This window comes from Camellia sinensis, chromosome 2 (genome assembly GCF_055761805.1).
Source record: "Camellia sinensis isolate YWXY chromosome 2, ASM5576180v1, whole genome shotgun sequence".
Lineage (NCBI taxonomy): Eukaryota > Viridiplantae > Streptophyta > Magnoliopsida > Ericales > Theaceae > Camellia > Camellia sinensis.
Window position 1 is genome coordinate 26,456,628 of NC_138962.1, and position 7,506 is coordinate 26,464,133.

At 31.7% G+C, this 7,506-nt stretch overlaps 1 long non-coding RNA gene across 3 annotated transcripts; it reads right to left on the bottom strand.

Annotated features, from left to right (window-relative positions):
- Window positions 1-610: 610 nt before the first annotated feature.
- On the bottom strand, window positions 611-4,610 carry LOC114274298 (uncharacterized). 3 transcript variants are annotated; one of them, XR_014360700.1, is made up of 4 exons: window positions 4,553-4,610; window positions 4,268-4,436; window positions 3,747-3,972; window positions 611-856 (listed from the first exon to the last, which is right to left on the bottom strand). It is a non-coding gene; the product is annotated as an uncharacterized LOC114274298 (long non-coding RNA). The 3 variants fall into 3 exon arrangements; XR_003633367.2 differs by lacking the exon at window positions 611-856 and having other exon boundaries at window positions 3,635-3,816; window positions 3,893-3,972; XR_014360699.1 differs by lacking the exon at window positions 611-856 and having other exon boundaries at window positions 3,635-3,972.
- Between the last annotated feature and the right edge of the window lie 2,896 nt (window positions 4,611-7,506).

Below are 7,506 nucleotides of genomic sequence, written 5' to 3' on the forward strand. Positions count from 1 at the left end.
GGTTACTGAATGTTACATTACCACGACTAAACCATTTTGTTGCTAAAACACTTTAATCGCCAAAAGTGATATTTTCCCTGATTAAATATGTTAGTCGTCAATTGTCACATTCCCCAACCAAAATTGTTAGTCACCAAAAGTAATGTTTGCACGACTAAAACTTTAGTCGGCAATAGACCTATTCGCAACCAAACACTTTGGTTGCCAAAATTAATAATTTTACCAATTAATTATTTAGTCTCTAATCTCCAAATGTACCCTTTCACCTACCAACATTTTGGTTGCCAAATGTGAATGGTGAAACACCGACTAATCACTTGGTCGCCAAAAGAAGAAAAACCAAACCAAATTTTGGTCGTCAATTCAATTCTTTTTGTTTGTCAAAATATAAATAAAATATAAAAAGAATTCCATTTGACCTGTATGATATATAATAATTCATCCAAACCATTCAATATAACCTGTAATTTGCAAGAATCATTCAAACCAATAAAAACAACTGAATTATGAACAATCAACAAAATACATAAATTAGCCAAAAACGAACATGTTTAATAAAAATCATCAACTATTATAAGTTTTCATCCACAAGTAATTCCAAACTACATAATCGTCCAATTAAATAGGTCATTTAATCTATATAATCATCCAATTCACATCCATCTAGTATAAAAATTAAAACATAACAAGTCGTTATGATGTTTTAAATTTTTATCCATATACATCTATCCAAAAATATAACTAGTAGTCTATCGAAATATTTTTCACACACACCTATCAAAAAATATATAATCCTTCAAAAAATATAATAAGTGTCAACTAATCCGGTACAATTCAGCTTCGTGCACGAGTTCATCTGTACAAAAGTAAAACAAAAATAATCAGTGTGTTTGGTTTGAGTTTTCTAGATTAAGTTTTTTGAAAACTAAGTTTTTTGATTTTCGTATTCTTTTGTTTTTAGTGAATATTTTTTAAATTTTAAACATTTTTTTTTACTTTTTTAGATGCACTTTAGTTAGATGTATCTAAAAAATAAAAAAATTATGAAAAAATATTTTAAAAAATTAATAAATACATAGAAATACAAAAAATGTACTAAATTCTTGTATTTTTTTTTTGTATTTTTGGTATTTAGTGAATTTTTAAAAGATTTTTTTTACAATTTTTTTACCTTTTAGGTGTATTTATGTTAGCTGTGTCTAAAAAGTAAAAAAATTGCTTAAAATATTAAAAAAATTCAGTAAAAACAAAAAACACGAAAAATAAAAAAAGTAGAATTTTCTAAAAAGTGTTTTCTGAAAAGAGAAAACACGCAAGCTGTCAGGTAAGTTTTTTATGAAAATATTTTCACATCACTCGGATCGTAAAATTGGACAAAAATTGAAACTAGTCCATGAAAAGTAAAGATGACATAAACAAATTAAAGGACTATCAACACCATTTTGTAAATAAAACAACATTCATATATATACATCCAATCAACATTAAAATTTTATCAATATCGATGCACCACACTCGGAAAAATTCTACAAGTAATAGATGTATGACCCGCAGATTAAATTCTATCAATATAATAATTCTAACAATTGAAATAGATGTTATCAATCAATGCTTGCATTTGGATTTTATACCTCATATTGCAATAACTAGACAGCATATATACTTGAATATTTGATCTAGCAAGTTAGCTACTATGACCTGCAGGCAAGGTTTTGAAAAGCAATTGCGGTCGCCGTAATGGTGGCGGTGACGCGATTGCGGTTGCGGGATGTAAAGGCCGTAACATAATGGTTACGGTAACCGGAACCGTGAATTTTTTTATTTTCGCACAATTTGAAAAAAACTTACCGATATGCATATTTTTTTTCCATGATCATATTTATTGAGTTTAAAATAAATATTGATCAATTTTTGTAAATTTTTAAGTATGATCCAATATATTTCATATTTTAAAATCACTATAAACTGAGTTTTTTACATTTTATTTTAATAATTAATGATTTTATATTATACAAAAAATCAATCACTAACTATTATATATAAGATAAACAATGACAGAAGTAAGAGAATAAATAAAAACCTAAATATATATATATATATACATATTTTAACCAAGTTAAATAGATAATGACCACACTTATTATTATTATTATTATTATTATTATTATTATTATTATTATTATTATTATTATTATTATTATTATTATTATTATTATTATTATTAAACAATATATAGATAGACACACACAAACAAAATAGTTGAGTGATAACAGCTGAATAGAATAGCATAGGTCTTACAGTTTCAAAAAATCAATAACATGTGCTTCATCTACTTTCTTCTCTCTCTGTATCTCTTGCTCCTCCATCTTCTCTTTTTATCTTCCCTCTTCTCTCTATCCCTCTTTCCCCATTTTTAACTTTTTTTTTGTGTTTTTTTGAAAGAAGTAGTTCGGAACGGTTACGTAACGGTGCGTAACGACTATTATGGCACCGTTACGACCACTACGGCCGACACACCTGTGAATCTCAATCACACTGCAAAAGTGGCCATAACGGGTGGCGGTAACCACCACAACCGTTACATAACGGCGTTACATAACGGTTGTGGCCGCTTTTTAAAACCTTGCCTGCAGGTTACACCACTTGTTTTTGTCTAAATCTCTAACCGTGCGTACTATCAATGCGCTACTTGCTCTCACAAGTTTGTTTAATCTAAGGCAAGATGACTATTATGATCTTGGTGCTGGTTAGGGGCTGTTTCCAATTTTCGCCCCCAAACGGTCCGTTTTCTCCTTTTTCTCACCTTTTTGTGTCAAAAGGCCACTATTTTTCTCACTTCACACCATTTGTTCCATGATATATTAATCATGAAAAAAAAAAATGCATGATGATGTCATGATGATATACTAATCACCTCCATTCTTCCTCTAATCTACTGTAGAGTTGAGCTCAATTAACTCTTGGGCTGTTTCCAATTGGCAACTCAACTCACTTTCATCACCTACCCTCCCAACCAGAGGGTATATGTTGACTCCATTTTTAGACTTGCAAATGAAGGATACAGAGAAAACAAGGATGAAATTGTGAAAAAGTGAAAAAAGGCTATTTATTCCCATGAATATATTCCCTCCATCACAGATCATAAAATTCCATGATGAGGAATTCCAATTCTCACAGTATACATACAACGAAAAAAAATATGAATATCCTTCCTTCCTCACATTGTATCCACTGCACGTGAATAGCAAAAGATGACTGGTGGTGTTTTCAAGGAGGAGATTTGAATTACAATTTCTTTTTCTTTTTCTTTTCCTTTTCCTTTTCCTTTTCCTGTTACCATATACTAGGGGGAAAAAAAATAAAAAATGACAGGCAAATGGTAGTAACATTTTGAAATAACAAATCAAGATGTATTGGTTTGAAATGAATGAGTACCAGTTTTTCAAATTATTTTACATAGATTTTTTTATGGCCCTATTCTTATACCATGCCATTATTATGAGCTGCCATATATCACATACTCACGAGAATACTTCCAATCTATTTGGATCTAGAATTTTAGGAGAAATTCATAAAGACAAGGAAAATTTTGTGCGTATAAGTTAAATCTTTGATCCAATATTATCAAGAGTAATGACATAAAATAACTCAAGTTTCATAGCACATCCTTACTAACTAATTAATAATGCAACACCACCAAAGTGACCCAGTTTCCAGTATATCATAGAATTGACAACTCAAATTACCAAATCTTCCTGCTGAGAACTCAAGAGGTCTGAACTTCCGGCAATAGCAAGAAAACAATAACCCGACCCACTGAACATAAGAAATTACAATAAAAATATAAGAAAAAGTGGATATGCAAGAGTAATATAAAGGGCACCTATTTTACCTCTCCACCATCATCTAGAACAAACACTTTCCCATGCTCAAAAGGGGACATTGTTTCCGCATCAGTGTTCAAGTAAGTATCTGAATGAAAGAGCAAATTGTGAGTAAGCAATAACTACTTGTTTTCTCAAATTGGGTTTTGTAATTTAACAAAAATGGAAGCACTAGTAACAAGACAGAAAATTGTGAACATTTCACAATGGTAGTTGAAACAAAAGTAGACTTCTTTCAAAGACATTACAAACAAGAAGAAAACCAAGATTACCCAGCTAAGTTCTGTACATAAGTATCAGGAGATTCTAGGCATGCTCAAAAGTGCCTAAATTATTGAGAAAAGGAAAATAAAAGGAAGGGGAAAGGGGGGTGAAACCAATACCTTGGCAAACTGACCAAAGAAGGATTCCGCATCTTCAAGCTTGACATCATACTCTAGGGGTGATGCAGCAATTGTCCTGCTGTCTGATTATTCTATGACCTCATATGGCGGCAAAAGCTCAGTAGCCCTACCAATCTTCTTACGTAAAACGCACAAACAATATGTAATTCTGGCCAATATCAAAAGAAATAAAACCAGACACAAGCTACAATTCTTAATTTTCTTTTCCACATCTTCTCAGCAGCATCCAAACAGGGCAGAAATATAAAAATAATAAAAACTCACCATCTTCAGAAACCTTAAGAAAATTAGAATTCTCTGAAGTATCAGCCACAGCTTTCACGCTATGTTTGGTAACTTAGAAGAGAAAAGAAAAGAAATGATTACTTAAGTAATAAGAGAAAAGAAAAGAAAAGAAATGATTGTAATTTCTCTCCTTTTTGTTTGGATAAGTAAGAAATAAAAGAAAAGAAATGATTGTGATTTCTCTCCTTCTTGTTTGGTTAGATTTCATTAAGAGAAAAGAAAAGAAATTATTTTATGTTATATTACCAAAATAACCTTTTTATATTTTCAATCATTTTATTTCTTTTATTTTTATAGGGGTAAAATTGGTATTATAAAAATATAAACATTTGTGGATTTCTTTTCTCTCCCAATCTCTCCACTTTTGGGAAGATTGAAAATAAGGGTTATGAGAGAAATGAGTTTCTCTCCATTTCTCTCTATTTCTTCCCATTTCTCTCCACTTAAGATAACCAAACAAGGAAGAGAAATACATTTCTCTCTATTTCTTTTCTTTTCTCTCCAAATCACTCAATCCAAACACAGTGTCACTGTATCATCTGAAACCTTTTGCGGCTTGGGGATTCCTAAATTAAGATGACTCCTCATACGGTGTGGAGCCGCAACCAGTCCAGAGGTAGAACGATCGCCAGAGAGAGAGAGGAGAGATCAAATTAGGTTTTGGTTTGGGCCAAAAAAAATCTAATATGAATCTGTGATGTGAGGAAATCGACGGTCCAGGTTGTCTGATAAATAAATAAATAAATAAAACATTTTGGTCATTTTATTGGTCATTTTACACTATCCGCAACCAAACAATTAATTTTATAAAATGTATTTACGTGTAGGTCTAATAAGTAGATTTATTGTTTAATAGGTCTTATGAAAAAAATTTGTTATAAAAAAAGTTACTAATTATAAATTTTAGAGACAATTTATAAAAATTATGACAAAAAAAGTCATTAATTGTCAATTTTTAACGAGATATGCAAAAAATTGTCATAAAAAAATTATTTTTAGCAATAATTTTACCAAAATTTATTTTTAATAGGACTTTATGAAAATTAAGTCTAACTATTAGGACCTATTGGTAGTTCCCTCCAAAATTTGAAATGTCTCTCTTCAAATATTTTAATTTTTTGATAACTAAAATATTTTTTAGCTACTGAAAATAAATTTTTAACAACCAAATTTTTGGTCGCCAAAGATAAAAAGTAAATTTTTGTTTTTCATTCGGTGACTAAATAATTTTAGTAGCCAAAACTCACTATAGAACAACTAAAATATTTTTTAGTCGCTGAAAATAAATTTTTAGCGACCAAATTTTTGGTTGCCAAAGATAAAAATAAATAAATTTTTGTTCTTCATTCGGCATTTTTAGTCGCCAATTGTGACATTTTTAGCAACTAAATTTTTTTTAGTTGTCAATAATCAATATATCCCAATTGAAAAAACTTAGCAGCTAAATATTTGTACCAATTGAAAAAACTTAGCAGCTAAATATTATACTTTTGCCAACAAATATAATTTTTAGTCGCTAATTTCACAACTTTTGGCGCCTAAATTTTTTTTTGATCGCTAAATTTAATTACCAAAAATATAATTTATTGTAATGACTTGTCATATTTCAAAAATTAATCTTGAAATTGACATGTTACCAAAAATAGATAAGATAAGATATCAAATCCACACTAAAAACAACTTTTCTTCCTCTTGGATTCTAGCTCATTATTGCTGATAAAGGGTGCTCAATATTACAGCAATCAGAAACAACTTTTCTTCCTCTTGGATTCTAGCTCATTATTGCTGATAAAAAGAGAGCTCAATATTACTGTAATCATAAATTCAGAGAGTCAGTAGTGAAACCAGGAAATTAAGTTGGATGGGTATTATTAATTATAATTTTTATTTAAAAAAAATCATGATCAACATTAAGATAATAATAATTTTATGAGTTAAATTTAACATAAAAAAATTACATATTCATTATTAATAGGAACAAATTAAAATTCTATAATAGTATAGAATAGCTCGGTGCGGAATGGTGATTGTGGGGATATATTTTCTGAGTACCAACACGTGGCAAGGTGACGCCGACATGTCAGCCGAGGTGCCACGTGTCTTGGTCATTGTGCCGAGGTCATCTCGGCTAGGCCGAGGTTGCCTCCGAAGATATCGGAATCCGAGATAAGCTGATAAGGGACAAGAGTCCTAGAATGAAGAGGGAACTCAACTTGGATATGGACAAGAGTCCTAGATTGGGAGAAGACTTCAGTTTGGGTAAAGATAAGACTCTTAGAGAGTTTATCCTAATTTCACTGGGAGTCCCAGATTAGCAGTAATCCTAAGTCCATTTGGGCCAGGCTCCAATTGGGACTAGGATTGTATTGGCTATAAAAGAGAGGCACCCCCATGGGTTTAGTATGCTTTTGATACTCAAGGTTGTGAGTTTAGTACTTGATTTATCTTTGAGAGATATACTGACTTGATCGTCAGAGTGCCCTCGGGTGGTCGAAACCACCGCGGGATTCTTATATTTCTGTTGTAGGTCAGTCAGGTGCCATCTATTCTGCCAGTGCTCTCCAGCTGGTTACTAAGCGGGCAGTGTGGTCGGAAAATCACCCACACAATTTGGCGCCGTCTGTGGGAATGAAAGGAGAATAGATGGCCACCACTGTACAAGATCAAACGTGTCGGAAATGACTAGTTTAGCAAGGATGGAGAATATGTCGACATAATCGGAATGAAGACCCTTCCAGAAGGGATACAAAGACAGGGGGCATGAGCGCTCCCAAGAAAATAACATTCAAAGAGCATAACCTGAATGAGCAGATCCAAGATTCCAGAAGACATGATCTCAACCTAGATGAGTAGGCCCGAGAAAAAAAGAGCTCAACCTGAATGAGCAGATCCAAGATTCCAGAAGACAAGAGCTCGGCACTTAAACCCGAGAA